The sequence below is a fragment of the Coenobita brevimanus genome, chromosome 86 (genome assembly GCF_032717465.1).
Source record: "Coenobita brevimanus isolate Jiangsu-jjx chromosome 86, ASM3271746v2, whole genome shotgun sequence".
In the NCBI taxonomy this organism is placed as follows: domain Eukaryota; kingdom Metazoa; phylum Arthropoda; class Malacostraca; order Decapoda; family Coenobitidae; genus Coenobita; species Coenobita brevimanus.
In genome coordinates this window covers 23,385,084-23,401,908 of record NC_137039.1, presented here as the reverse complement: position 1 = coordinate 23,401,908, position 16,825 = coordinate 23,385,084, and the positions used below count along the sequence as shown (strand labels likewise).

Genomic DNA, 16,825 nt, shown 5'->3' with positions numbered 1-16,825 from the left:
CAACGCCAGCACGGCAGCACCACCAGGATCAACGCCAGCACGGCAGCACCACCAGGATCAACGCCAGCACGGCAGCACCACCAGGATCAACGCCAGCACGGCAGCACCACCAGGATCAACGCCAGCACGGCAGCACCACCAGGATCAACGCCAGCACGGCAGCACCACCAGGATCAACGCCAGCACGGCAGCACCACCAGGATCAACGCCAGCACGGCAGCACCACCAGGATCAACGCCAGCACGGCAGCACCACCAGGATCAACGCCAGCACGGCAGCACCACCAGGATCAACGCCAGCACGGCAGCACCACCAGGATCAACGCCAGCACGGCAGCACCACCAGGATCAACGCCAGCACGGCAGCACCACCAGGATCAACGCCAGCACGGCAGCACCACCAGGATCAACGCCAGCACGGCAGCACCACCAGGATCAACGCCAGCACGGCAGCACCACCAGGATCAACGCCAGCACGGCAGCACCACCAGGATCAACGCCAGCACGGCAGCACCACCAGGATCAACGCCAGCACGGCAGCACCACCAGGATCAACGCCAGCACGGCAGCACCACCAGGATCAACGCCAGCACGGCAGCACCACCAGGATCAACGCCAGCACGGCAGCACCACCAGGATCAACGCCAGCACGGCAGCACCACCAGGATCAACGCCAGCAGGCAGCACCACCAGGATCAACGCCAGCACGGCAGCACCACCAGGATCAACGCCAGCACGGCAGCACCACCAGGATCAACGCCAGCACGGCAGCACCACCAGGATCAACGCCAGCACGGCAGCACCACCAGGATCAACGCCAGCACGGCAGCACCACCAGGATCAACGCCAGCACGGCAGCACCACCAGGATCAACGCCAGCACGGCAGCACCACCAGGATCAACGCCAGCACGGCAGCACCAACTCAGCAATCACAGGAACAGCAGCCTGAGTAACACAGACAGACCCTGAAAATAAGGCAAGGTTTTAGGAGATAATCTCAAGTGTGTTCAAACTTAATCCTTTTGTCTGTGGAGTTCAATATGGATCTTAATTAACCCCTAGTGTATTGGTCCTGGATGGGGGGGAAGGGCTGCCTGACTACATTTACACTTCTCAATGCCACACCTATCCTGCAAGAGGAGAATGATGGACTACAGAAGGGTAACTCAGCCTGCAGTCCACTGGGATAATGTTCTGCTGTGCCTGGGGTTGAACTACTACTAGTACACAAGACCTAAGATGAACAAATCCATTTTACATCATCTGTCTAGCTCAATTCCTTGGTTACAGTCCCTCAAGTACTTCCTTATTCCCAGCAGAACAAGAAATTCCGACGGCTCTGCATTATTTACCGAACTCTTCATTCATCATTCGTTCATTGCCAGATGCCATGTATCCTAAACGGGGTGGCCAAGGGCTTAGAGTTAATTGTTTTACAGGAAGGGGCACTAATCCTCCACCAACCCCACTTGACACGTAGGGATGCCAACAGCATCTGGTGTTCCCAGGCGGTCACCCATCCAGGTACTAACCAGACCCAACGTTGCTTAACTTCGCTGATCGGACGGGAAGCGGTGTACTCAACGTGGTATGGCCGTTGGCTCTTCATGACTGGCTTTATTCCTTTGTTAATCTTTTGTTACAACTCAGCACTGAATAAGGACAGATGGCAGTTTAAACAGATAGATAGTGGGAAACTGGGTAGTAGGTAGATTCCTTCACAATGATGGCCGTCTCCTAATATAAATGAAAGCGTCTGGTGGTAGCAAGTATATTATGACAAGAGCAGAAGGCCCCATACTACAGGTCCCTTTGGCAAAATTCAAAAAAGTCACAATAGGACGCTTACCTGAGAGTGGAGGCAGATGGTTGGTATTACCGTGATTGGGCAGCTGGTTGGTATTAATTTGGCAACTGGTTGTGGTTTTCTTCTCCCCTTTCTCTGTCTCTGTTGGCAGTTTCCACAGCTGGGTCAATTAACACACCTGAAAAAATAGTACACATTAGTCCTTTCCTTCCAAACCTTGATTAACAAAAGTATCTGGTTAGCAGCAAGAACAATATAACCTGGGAACAGTAAGGTTTAATTACATGGCAGTAAGAATTTGCGAAGTCTGTAGTAATAATAATAATAATAATAGTAATAACAACAATAATAATAATAATCGTTTCAATTTTAAAGGCTCCAACATGCTTGCATGAGTCGGCCTTGGTCACCTAATGGCGGCTCTCCATGCTGCATGATCTATTGCATCCTCCCTGTTCAGTCCCTTAACCCTGAGGTCACACTTAATGACCTCGTCCCATGTCTTTCTCGGTCTACCTCTCATAACCCCACCCCCAATATTAACATTTCTCACCATCCACACCCAATTATCATCCCCCATCCTCTCCACATGCCCAAACCATCTCAATTTACCTCTGCTCATCACAACACCAATACATTCCAGTCCCATCCTACCTCTCAACTCTTCCATCATAAACCCAGCCTCCTCAGACCTAGCACACAGGGACGCACTACACATCCACCTAATCATTGTCATTTCTGTACGTCTAAGCCTGCGAATATCCTCCTCCTTTACTGCTCAGGTCTCACTACCATACAGCATGACACTCCTAACACATGCTGCATACAAAGACCTCTTAGCACGTAGGGAGAGTCCTCTCAATGTCATGAGAGGCAAGAGCTCCCTGAACTTCTTCCAACCACTTCTCACCCTAGCCACAGAACTAGCCCTAGCCCCACCTCCAGCACACAACATGTTTCCCAAATAACAAAACTCTTCCACACACTCAACAGATTCACCAGCAAGATCAATCCTTTCACGCCTGACAATCTCCATCTGCTTTCCCCGACACGCCGTACACATAAAATCAGCAGTATCTCACAGTATACCTCTGACAGCACTACATCTCTTGCACCCCCATTTATCACAAACACCGCACAAGATGGAATTACTTCCCACGCCCTCGTGTCAAACTGCACATGGCCACTCTCCCTCGTCTTTGACAGTACCGCCACCAACCCTAGATATCATCACTTTTGTTTTATCTGCAGTTACCCTTAAGCCCTTGTGCCCCATACCATCCCTCCACTCCCTAAATCTTTCCTCCGCTTCCCTTTCATTCTCTGCAATCAACACCAAATCATCGGCATGCAACATCTCCCACAGGAATCTGCTTTTGAAGTCATGTAAGAGGGCTTCAAGTACCATGATAAACAACATAGGACTCAAAACTGACCCCTGATGCACACCAACGTTCACGGAAAACTCATCACTCAAATCTCCATTCACTCTTACCTGGGTGCTACCTGGGTGCATGCACCCACATACATAGCCATAACCACCCTAACCAGCCACTCCTCCTAGTCAAGCCTTCTTATTGCCCACTTCACCACCTCTCTAGGGACTCTGTCAAAGGCCTTTTCCAAATCAACAAAAACAAAATACAGATTCCTTTTCTTATCAATATATTTTTCCTGAAGCTGTTAACAATGAATATGGCATCAGTGGTCCCCCTACCTGGCATAAATCCAAAATGCATCTCATCAACATTCACTCTCTCTCTAATCATACCTTCTAAGACTCTCACCATTACCTTCATTATCTGATCTAAAAGCTTTATACCTCTATAATTTCCTATTTCCAGGTCATCACCCTTCCCTTTATACACATTTACAATTACACTCTTCAGCCAATCATCTGGGACAACACCATCCATCCATCATCCAATCCTACATTGCCCCATGAGGAGCGTAGGAGCCCGGGGCTAGGCAGTTGGTCTCGACATTTAAGATGAGAGTGACCAGCCTCACTTATCCCTGAGTGGCATTCACTCATAAATAATCATATTTGTCAGGTCAGTGACTAACCGCACCCCTATATCTCCTGAGGCCTTCAACATTTCGGCAGTCAACCCTGACACACCTGCTGCCTTACCCACTTTCATCCTGCCTATTGCCTCACTCACAGTAGCAGCATCAATCAAAGGCCAAGGGCCAAACACTGGATCTGCTGGCTCCAAACCTTCCCTGTCCCAGTCAAACTCCTCATTCAACAACCGGTTATAATGCTCTCTCCATGCATCTTTAATATCCCCACTGTTCACCACTACCCTTCCTTCATCATTCTTCACACACTGCTCACCTATAATTTTCCAATTATCCCTCTTCATCTGATCACTTCATCACCTTAAATATCATATTTTTCCTTTCCACACTATTTAGGTTATCAAACAAAAGTCTCGGTGACTCAGACTTCGCCCTGTATACCTCTCTTCTAGCCCTACACTTGGCAGCCAAGTATTCCTCCTTGCTATAATGATCATCATCATCATCATGCGGGCAGGGTGAGGAGTAGCAATGTCCAGACAGCCCAGATTTGCCCAATCCAATGGGCCATGCTTCCATTCGCTCACCATTCAAGCCCCCAGAATCCTGGCTCTGTAAGATACGCCAAAAACATTGACCACGTTCTGTAGCTTCACATAAACGTATCCGAGAGTCAATAATAATAATAGTAATAATAATAATAATAAAAATGCAGTACCCCAGTCTGCAGTCCACATACAGTATACGCTGGCTAGTTTACATACTGAAGGGACAAAAAAAATGTCACCATATGCTGAATTAATCTGCCTTCCAATACAAAGAATTACAGAAATCTGCCTATATCACACTCCAGGGGTTGTTGCTGTTGATCAACCCTTGTCTGTCTAGATGAGCAGACCCATCAACTGCAGGGAAACAACTGCCCTTCCTATGCACGAGTCTGTATTCCCTTGCAGCTGACAGCAGGGAATAGTGTAAAAGTTTAGTTCCTGGATGAATGTCACATTTGGGTAATTCCACGAAGATGTCAACCTTTTGTGTCAAAATCAGAATTGCTTAAAAGTATATAAATTATACATCATTTTAAAGCTTAATCATTGAATTTTATGAATCTAAAGAGAAAGAGAGCCTAAACTGTCAACTTGGGGAGCTGCATAAAAAACTGTCACGTTATGTCACCAAAGAAAAACCAGTGCTGAATATAGCAACTTTCATAACATCATTGACCAGAGTATGTTATTGTTTGGAATGCTGACACTGTGTTTTACTGAAAATGTGTATTTGAGTTGTGATTGACACTACAGTTGTTTACATATACTGTATGTTGTGGTCAGAATGTAGCATGACCTTTAAATGGAAGTATTTCAGGAGTAACGTGTCTCATGCTTTTTCCTCATTTTTCCCATACACAACTAACAAACTGGAGAATACCAACATAACTTTATATTTTAAACAGGCATCCCAAGGCCTTAATAATGTAACGCTGGGATACTTTGAAATAAACCCTGGTAAGCCATATGGTCTGTCACACACGTTACATGCCCACTGTGAGGAACGTTACCAGAAAATGATGTAAAGTTTCTCACGCACACCTTTGAACAAAAAATCAAAGTACCTGCACTGAAGTCCAATGATAAAACCCCCGTGTTTGTAATTTAGTATGTTATCTTTAAGTTTTTATTCTTTCCAAACAGTAAATTGATTTTGCCTGGTACCTGGTGAGTGTGCTTTACCATCATGTCTCCAATGACTCCAGCTGATTATTTGAATTCTGCTGGTATTCATTTTATACATGTATCATTGTGGACTGATGGGGCAGCAGCCCACTTCAAGAATAGGTATTCTATGGCAGCTCTAACCTCTTACAAAGCCATCCACAACTGCACTGCTAAATGGAACTTTCAAGAAAGTTATCATGGCAAGGGCCCTCATGATAGGATTGGGGCTTTACTAAAACGGAATGTCTACAAGCGAGTTTTGCAAGGTCGCTGTACAGTAAGGTCTGCTGTAGAATTTTATGAGGAGGCTGAACAAATAACAGATAAAACTAAACTAATGTATGGGTCTACTGAACATATAAACACTGAGAAGTCAAGATATGTACAGATCTGGAAAAACTGTAAGGCAGCAAAATCCATTCAGCAGTGCAGGTCAGTAAAACCTCTTGCCCACTGTAAAGTAGCATTGTATCATTTGACTGCAGACCAATCACCTTTTAAGCAGTGCTAACTTCAGGAGACTGGCTATGACTCACAATCTGACTCCAGTACTAGCAGTGATAGGGAAGGTACACCATCTCTTGCAGAAATGTCAGAGTCATTCATGTCCCAGCCTGAGCCACAGAGTACTACTGATATTGAGGCAACACAAAAACCATCCCCAGGTAACTATGTACTAGTTCATTACACTACCAAGAAGCTGTCGAAGCATTATGTTGCAGTGGTAGAATCAGTTCCGGAGCCAGGCATGTTTGAAGTTAATTATTTAAGAAAGAGAGGCACTGACAAAATGGGTGATAGTCAGTTTCATTTTCCTGACAACCTGGACAGAGACGAGATCTCAGAGGATATGGTTGTGCAGGTATTGCCAACTCCTCATGTGTCAAGAATGACACGCACATTCAAAGGGGTGAACTTTCCTTCCTCAATTAATCAGTCTAAAAGGATGAATTTTCCATCTTCGATGAGCAAGTAGTTGATCTTTGTCTTGTTTATATCGCTGTTGTGATATACAGGTAAGCTTATCATGCAACTTTCACATCTCTTACTGGCTGTAGGGTTACCTACATGTTATAAGGTAATTTCTGTTCATAATATTCAAAATTACATTGTTCTTTTCCGCTGCATCACCCCCAACTCTGGTTTACAAGAATCATGTTTTGGTTAATTTATCGTGTTTCACATTAATACATGACTTACATTGTTTTGTGATACAATTACTGTAACCATCATAAAAGATGATTTTGTAATTATATGAGAAATATAAATCGCACAAGTAACGTTTCTCACTTTTCCTGTTACGTGTCTCACGGTCACATTTTCCTTAACAGTAGCAAAATTCTTAGGGGAAATAGAATTTGCTGGCTATGATTATGATCCTCATACACTGACATATGACTGATATAAAGCACTTCTTGACCTAACCAGTAAAATCACAGAGTTATTGAAAATACTCACACAAAGTAAAAGGTGGGGTAGCATCGCGGTAACATTTCTCACGCCACTTTTAAAAATTTATATAAAATCAGAATAAAAACATATGAATAATCTGACCATGGCATAATGTATTGTGAGGTGTTGGTAGTATACCTTGCAAACAGCATTTATTTATATTGCCTACATAATACACGTGAGAGTAGATCAGTAACTTATCTCTGAATATGACGTTTCTCACGATGGAATGACCCATTTACATCTCTCCACTCGGTTAACAGGGGCACCATAGTTGGCTCCACTTCACCTCATAAAATGGTTCACCTCACAAAAATGGTTACCATTCACAGGTGTGTGTTCCTGGGTTACAGAAGTGAAATCAAAAGTACATTCAAGTCCCTTCCTTACTCTCAACTCTTCCATTGTAAACCTAGCCCTCCCAGGTGTAGCATTCAAGAACACACAACACATCCATCTAATCACTGTCCTCTGTATGTCTGAGCCAATGAATATCCTCTTCCTTTACTGCCCATGTCTCACTACCATCCAGCATTACACTCCTAACACATGTCCAAGATGACTATAATTTCCTGACCAACACATATACAACATAAGGTCCAATACTAGACTTCCTTTACTTAGCCTAAGGTGCCTTTATGTGGTGGCACTGATGTGTGTGAGTGGTGGAGCTGCCCAGGTATTTAAACATCCCTCAACACCTTCCCTATCTCTGCATGGAGGATGATGGAAAAAAAAAAAATGTTCATCCTTGGTTTGTATAAATCCACTAACTGTGTATATTAAAATAAAAAAAGAACTGACGCTAAAGAGGGATGCCTTCACCTGGTGACACTAATATACAACCTCCCTCAACCCACAATTTCAAATAAGGAGGATGGTGGAGAGGATGGAGAGTGAGAGGCTAATGAAGATAATGTATGTGAGTGAGGTGGAGGGAAGGAGAGGGAGGAGGAGGCCAAGGATGAGATGAAGGAATGGAGTGGAGAGGTATATGAGAGAGAGGGGTGTGAGCTGGGACCAGGGCAGTGAAATGGGGGGGGACAGGGCAACATGGAGGCGATTTGCTTGTGGACAACCCTTATGGGATTAAGGAGTCTGGTAATAGATAGACAGAGAGATAGGATGGTGGACTGCAGAAGAAGAGCAACATCAGCCTGCAGTCCACTATATTTCATAATCTACCTTTTGATTCACTTTCATCGCTTCACCCACAGATAAACAAACCGAGGTACATGAAAGCAACAAAACCACACGTGCCCTATGGTAACATGCCACACATACCTTCACTATAAGCGCGCGCGCGCGCACACACACACACGGCATCGTCGGAGGTGGACGTCTGTACCGGCGCTCCATACCAGCTCAACACGGCCAGAGGCATTACCTAAATAAGTATCTTTGAATGAGTCAAGCTCTGTACCAGGTTAGACTAAATGATTTTTCATTATTAAAAGGAAAATAAATAATAAGTTTAAACAAGTTCAAACAACAAAGAACCACGATGCGTTGAGTCAGCTGGGTTTGTTTATACTACAGCAAGACGGGGAAAGCGTGCATAATTTGTAAGTACACACTCTGTTCATTTAGTATTACAAAATGGATACATACTTCAGTAAAACAAATTTGGAAAAGAAAAGGGATAAAAGTAAAAAGCAAAATGATGATTTCTACCAAGAACTGGTTGAAGTGGAGACTCACAATAGACTGGTTGAACGTGTACACAAACTAGAAATGGCTTTCAAAAATGAAATTGATGAAATAATGAAGCAAATGCACTTGCAAAAGGAAGAGATAGAAAAACTGGGAAGGGAGGCCAATAAGAAAGACACAACCATCAGTGAACTAACAGTGGAATTGAATACCCTTAGGAAGAAAGTGAGTGAAATGGGAAGTACAGTAGTTAATCACGAGAGTGTTATGGAAGAGTTAAAAAATGACACAGACAATTAGACAAGCAAGCAGTCTTATGGACCAGAGCAGTGATATTGAGGAGAAGATAACACAGGTGAATGAAGCTGTGCAAAGCTACAAAAATGATGTAGAAATCACGTATGCTGAAATGGTGAAAGTAAAGAAAGACTTAGAAACAAGGGTGGAGGAAAAAAACATTAAAAAGGAAGTGAAAAGAATAATCCAAAACAATCCAAAGTTAGTCAGAGATTCAGTAGAAATAAATAAATCAATAGTAATCACTGGTATAGAAGAGGAAGAAATTAAAAATAAAATCACTAGAGACAAAAAGGAGATGGCAAATGTAATGAGCTTACTGAAAGAAGTATCAGAGGAAATCTGTAGTAAAGACATAGAGGAACACAAAAGGTTAGGGAAATACGAGAAAAGCAAGACAAGACCTCTAAAGGTGACTTTCCAGAGTGTAAACACTGTGGAAGAGATACTAAAAAATGCAAAGAATCTTATGGAAAAAGAGGAGTTCAAAAATGTATGGATAAAAAGATGTCTAACACAAGAGGAACTGGAATTACTGAAAGAAAAGGGAGGAAGCAAAAACAAAAAATGAGAGAAGATCAGAAGAGGACAAGAAGAAATTTTTTTACAAAGTAATAGGATTGCAGGTACGAAAGTGGTACACAAACAGGATGGAAGAAAAAGGAGGAAGTTAGTAGAACCATGTCATGACAAGTATATAAACAAGATGATAAAGTTGATGTACTCAAATGTGGATGGAATGGTATCTAAATTACTAGAGATGAATGATTATGTCAGAGAAAATGAACCACAAAAAATATGCCTAACTGAGACAAAATTAACACCAAGGATATCCAATGACATACTAAACTTAGAGGAATACAATATATGGAGAAGAGACAGAAATTTAAAAAAAGGAGGAGGAATTATAATATTAACTAAGAAAAATCTAAAAGTCAAGAAAATAAACCTAGATATACCATCACAAGTAGAACTGATTGCAGTAGAGATCGACAGATCTGAAGGTAAAGTAATTGTAGCCAATTTGTATATGCCACCCAGATCAAACACATGGGAAAGAGACGAATATGAGGACCTGGCAGAGAGTACAATTCAGAGTATAAGATCCTTGCTACATAAAATGGAAGAGAAATCGGAAAGAATTATACTAACTGGGGATTTCAATACAAATATAAATTGGAATACTCTAGATATAAATAGCCAAGAAAGCTGTTGGGACCAAAAGCTCCTGGATCTCGTACAAGAGTTTTTCTTAACGCAACATGTGAGGGAAACCACTAGAAAAAGAGGACTTGATGTACCTTCAGTGCTAGATCTAATATTTACTAGGCAAGAAAATGACACTGACAGTTTAATATATCACCCTCAACTCGGCAAAAGCGATCATGCAGTACTAAATTATAACTTCAGGATAGCATATGACATAGTAAACAGCAATGACAGTTACAAAAAGAGACTAAACTATAAAAAGGGAAATTATCAAGACCTTAAGAAGTATTTCTTAGAAGTTGATTGGGAAAATGAGCTTAGAGGACAAGATTTAAATGCTGTATATAAAAAATTTTGTGAATTTTATGAAATAGGAGTCCAGAAGTACATCCCACAGCACAAAGAAGCAGATAAGAAAACACAGAAATGGTTCAATACAGAATGTAAAAAATCAAAAGAAAGAAGAGATTTGTTGTGGAATAGATACAGAAGACACAATAGTGAAAGGGCGTATAATAATTACAAACAGGCAAGAAACGACTATACAAGAACAAGGAGGGAAGCCCAAAAACAGTTTGAGGAGGATATAATAAATAAAAGTAGTGATCAACCAAAGCTGTTTTACAGCTATATCAGAAGCAAAAGCAAAGTAAAAGATATAATACAATCCATCACGGACGAGGGAATCACTTATACACAAGAGAAAGATATTTGTGAAGCACTAAATAAGAATTTCCAATTAGTTTTTACAGAAGAAAAAAATTTTGAGAGAGAATATGTGGAACATGCATGTCCACACATACTACCAGATATACAAATAGCAGAAAAGGTAATACAAGAGGAGTTAAGTAGATTAGACAGAGGAAAAGCAAGTGGTCCTGATGAAATTTCATGTTGGGTGTTACGAGAATGTGCAAAGGAGTTAAGTAAACCATTATTTTTAATTTTCAAGAAATCCTTGAGTCAAGGGAAACTACCTGATATTTGGAAAAAAGCAAATATAGTCCCCTTATTCAAGAAAGGAAATAGACAAAATCCTCTCAACTACCGACCAGTATCACTGACCAGTGCTGTCAGCAAGGTATTAGAAAAACTTATAAGAAAAGCTTGGGTAAATCATCTAGAAGAACACAGTATGATAACAGAAAGACAGTTTGGTTTCAGAAAAGGAAAATCATGTGTTACTAATCTGTTGAGCTACTATGACAGAGTAACAAACACAATACAGGAAAGGGAAGGATGGGTGGACAGTATCTATTTAGATTTCAAGAAAGCTTTTGACACAGTACCACACCAAAGACCTTTATGGAAGCTGTACCATCAAGGAGGAATTCGAGGCAAACTGTTTTGTTGGATGCAAGACTTTCTCATAAAAAGAGAAATGAGGACAGTACTAAGAGGAAACTACTCATCATGGAAAGAAGTGACTAGTGGAGTACCACAGGGTTCGGTGCTGGCACCAATGATGTTTCTAGTGTACATAAATGATATAAACAGTAACACTGGAAATGAGAGCTATCTGAATATGTTTGCAGATGATGCAAAAATACAAAGGAGAATTACTAGCACAGACTCTTGTAGGGAGCTACAAGAAGAATTAAATAAACTTCATGAATGGAGTAGTACATGACAAATGGAATTCAATGTGGACAAGTGTCATGTAATCAAGTTTGGTAAAAGTGGAAAAAGACCTGATTGGGATTATAAGTTAGGAAATAAAACCCTATACACATCAAAAAGAGAGAAAGACCTAGGTGTGATTATCAATAACAGACTATCTCCGGCTGACCACATCAGCGAGAAGGTACGGAACATGTATACACTGGTTGCAAATATGAGAATAGCATTCACATACATAAATGAAGACATGCTAAGAAGGATAATAACATCATTCATTAGACCAACCTTGGAATATGCATCAGTAGTCTGGAGTCCTCATCTCAAAAAGCATATAGACAAGATTGAAAAAGTTCAAAGGGCCGCTACAAGATGGATACCAAGCTTAAGGGACCTAAGCTACGAAGAAAGACTAAATAAACTGAATCTACCAACACTACAGGAGAGAAGGAAAAGAGGTGACATGATAATGCTATATAAGTGCATATCAGGAAAGGAGAAAATAGACATAAATGATTACTTAACATATGGAGAAGCATCAGCAAGAGGACACTGCAAAAAACTGCATAAGAAGAGAGGTGATAAAGACTTAAGGAAATTCAGTTTCCCAAACAGAGCAACTGATCAATGGAATGCACTACCGAATGAAATAGTGTGTGCCAAAACAATTCACAAATTTAAGGATATGTACGATAAATATGGTTTAAGACACGGGACAGTACGAGCTTGACTCATTCCTGTAAAGATACAATTAGGTAAGAAGACACACACAAAGATTCATATCCTGATGGGCCTGAAGCAATAACAAGAACATAGAGGCATCACATTCACACACTTACCACATTCTACAGGCAGGTGTTGGGGTTAACGTCCATTACAGTTTCAAGTTAGCTGGGGATTCCTCCTCCTCTTCTTTCCGCCTCTCTCTGGGCAGCTTCCACGGGGGACAGTCAACTCACGCACCTGAAAAATATATTTACACAATTACTTTCCTTCTGAACCTTAAGTTTACCTGGTAAGAAACATATCTGGTGGCATCAAGAACAATATCATTTGGGGACAACAACAGGGTGACATGGAGGCAATTTGTTTGTGGCCACCTCTAGAGGCATCTGGCAATAGATTGATACTTTTTTTTTTTTTTTTTTTTTTTTTTAAATGCACAGAAGGAACACAAGGCTACAAGCCCACAAGATTGTTCCCTCCAAGAAAAAATAAAAACACAATAACAGAAGCCATATTCAAGACCCAATCACACTGTATTTAAAACACTAAAGATCACAGACAGTAGGAAATACAACGACAGTTCCAGAGTTGACCTGTTGCATACATGAAGTACTGAATGTAATGGTTAACTCTTGCATTTGAGAGTTTACATATTACAGAGTGGAAAAAAAAAAAGTCACCATAGACTGAATTAATGTATCTTTCAAAACAAATAATGGAATCAGACTTAACAACATTCAGGAACAGACTCAGCACTCTTTCTCTAGTAACCAAAGAGATTCTAATGTCTAATGGTAGGATATAGTCACACCATAAGCCTGATCTGTCTAGTAACCAAGGAGACTAAATTAACTTAGCCTATTATGAGATTTTTAATGGAGAATTTAATTTGGTTTGTAAAATAATAAATGGTTATAAAATACATAGTAGTAATAATAATAATAATAATCCACTGGTATCTATCTATTTATCTATTGCCAGACACCTCAATCCCATTCGGGGTGGCCACAAACAAATCACCTCCATGTCGCTCTGTCCCCCGCCATTTCACTGCCCTGCTCCCAACGCACACCCCCCTCTCTCATATACCTCTCCACCCCCATCCCTCCATCTCATCCTCGGCCTCCCCCTCCCTCTTCCCCCCTCCACCTCACTCACATACAATTTCTTCATCAGTCTTTCACCCTCCATCCTCTCCACATAGCCAAACCACCTCAGTGTATTCCTCCTAACGCTTCCTATCACATCCACATCCACACCACAATGCTCCTTTATATATCCTCATTTGTCAGCCTGTCTCTCCATGTGACTCCACAGGCTCCTCTTAAATAACTTATTTCCACTGCTCTCACTCTTGACTTGTGTCCTTCCAGCAACGTCCAAGCTTCACTTCCAAACGTTAGAGTTGGAATCACAATACTGTCATGTAGTAACTTTTTCACTTCCATGCTCACCTCCCTGCTTCTTATCACTGCTTTCAAGGAACCAGCAGCCCTTCTTCCCTGCTGTACCCTTTCAAGCACTTCACCCTCCAAACCTCCATCCTTACTCATCACACTACCCAAGTTCTTAAACGTACTCACATTTTCAATTCCTCACCATCCAATCTCGCTGTACATTCACTGACTTCACCTCTCGCAAAGACCATCACTTTACTCTTCCCTACATTCACCTTTAGATTCCGTTTCTTACACACTCCCAAACTCATCCACCAAGCCTTGCAGCTCTCCTTCGTCTTCACACAACAACACAGTATCATCTGCAAACAACAGTACAGGGAGTTTCATAACACAACCCTTTCTCACCAGGGCCACTCCAACATCCCCTACCCTACCTTGTACCTCTTTTATTACCCCATCCATGTACAGATTGAAAAACCATGGAGACATGACACATCCCTGTTTCAACCCAACCTTCAAAGAGAAAAATTCATCCAGTTCACCATCCACATACACTGCAGCCTTAGCACCATCATACATACTCTTCACAGCATTCAACAACTTCCCATCTACTCTATAAACTCTAAATTCTTTCCACAATCCTTGTCTATCCACCCTGTAATATGCTTTCTCCAAATCCATGAAAGTCCCATACAACTTCTTTCCCTTCTCTTGAAACTTTTCCACTAACGATCTAAGAATGAATATCTGATCTACACAACCTCTTCCCTTCCTAAAGCCTCCCTGTTCTTCTCCAACTAATTCCTCTGTTCTTTCTCTAACTCTGTCAATAAGTATCCTACCATACACATTTCCTATTATACTAAGAAGACAAATGCCCCTATGATTACCACACACTTCTTTTTCCCCTTTTCCTTTGTACAAGGGAATAATTATACCTGACTTTCAATCCTCCGGGACTCTACCTTCCTCCTAGGCCAATCTGCACATTTTCCACATCCATTCTACTACTATCTCTCCCCCATGCTTCAGCATTTCACCACACACTCCATCAATTCCTGGGGCTTTCCCCAATTTCACTTTCTTCACTGCTTCCACAACTTCTATCCTACTGATTTCTTCCTGTCTTCTCACCTGCCTCCTTCTCCCAGTCATTCCCCAGCCACTTATACTCTCATTACTTCCATCCTCTATGTTCAACAATTCCTTAAAGTGTTCTCTCCATCTGCTCACTTTTTCTCCCTTATCCACTAGTAATCTACCACTTTTATCTTTCACTCCCATGCTAACTTCACTTCCACCCTGTCTTACTATTTTCACCTCTTTCCAGAACATTTTCTTACAGTCCCTCCACTTTACACTCAAGTTCCTTCCAAATTCCTCATCCGCTCTCTTCTTACTATCTCTTACTATTCTTTTCACCTCTCTCTTTCTACATATAACTCTCTCTTCCACCTCTCAACTTGTTCCACGCCCCTATTTCTCATCCATTCATTGTATGCTTTCTTCTTTTGTGCCACAGCCTGTCTCACCTCTTCATTCCACCACGCTGTTCCTTGCACACCCCTCAGTCTTCTCTTCATCCCACACACCACATCACATGCTGCACATATTTCTTCAGTGAATATCCTGGACACAGCTTCCACGTCCCCCATCTGCTCCAATTCACATTTGACCAATCGTTCCTCCACTTCTCTCTTATATTCTGCCTTTTTCTCATCCACTTGTAACCTTTCCACTCTCCTTACAAATACTCCTTCTTCCCATCCTTCCCTTCTTCTATTTCTCCATCTTAACTGGATCTTGATTCTGGCCACCACCAAGTAGTGGTCAGAGAGTCCACTCCCCCAACCTCTATAAGCTCTTGCATCCATTACACATTTTCGCATCCTTTCATTCACACACACATAATCAATCATTGCCTTCCTTTCATTCAGTTCACCACCCACCCTTCTCATCACTCGCCACGTATACCTGTGGATCATTTTGTACCTGAAGAGGGTATTGGCTATCACCAACCCCCTCCCAGCACAAATGTCCACTAACGCACTGCCCTTCTCATCTATCTCAGCAGGCACACCCCACTCACCAACTATTCCATCCACCTTCACATTCCCTACTTTACCATTCATATCACCGATCAAAAACACTCTCTCATTCCTTCCAAACTTTTCCATGCACACTTCCACATTTGTCCAGAACTCTTCTCTCATTCTGCTTGCACTATCTTGTGTTGGCGCATACACACACACAATCGCCCACATTTGAATTCCAACTTTCAATCTTGCCCACACAACCCTTGACCCAACTGATCCATACTCTCTTATGCTCTTCTTCCATCTTTTACTCACAACTGTACATACTCCTTCTTTTGCCCTCTCATTCTCACTTACAGTACTCCTGCACATATACCCCATCCATACTCCCATTCTCTCACACTTCTCCTCTCCATTTAGTTTCAGTTATTCCGCATACATCCACTTTCACACCCTCAAGCACCTGGACAATCTCTCTCTCTCCCACCTCATCATTCACAATCCCATTACATTCCATGTTCCAATAATAATAATAATAAACAATTATAAAAGTAATAATAATAATGATAAAGACAAGTTGCTCCTCCACTTATGAAATAATAATTATCATTGTCATTATCTGTCATTATTTATCTATCTATATTAGTTTGTCATTATTTATTCATCTATCTATATTACTGTTTATCACCATCTATCTACCTATCATCACAACTGTCTATCCATCATTATCTATCACCATCTACCTAGTTATATCCATCATTATTATTATTATTTTTTTTTTATGTGAGGAAGAAGGAACCAAAGGCAATGAGCCCGCAATACTGCTCCCTCCAAGAGAAAAACAAAATACAAGAGAGAGCCAAATTCCAGATCCATTCATTTCGG

At 41.6% G+C, this 16,825-nt stretch overlaps 1 non-coding gene across 1 annotated transcript; it reads right to left on the bottom strand.

Annotated features, from left to right (window-relative positions):
• Window positions 1–1,483: 1,483 nt before the first annotated feature.
• Window positions 1,484–1,602, bottom strand: LOC145410884 (5S ribosomal RNA). Its single transcript, XR_013899336.1, has one exon. It is a non-coding gene; the product is annotated as a 5S ribosomal RNA (ribosomal RNA).
• Between the last annotated feature and the right edge of the window lie 15,223 nt (window positions 1,603–16,825).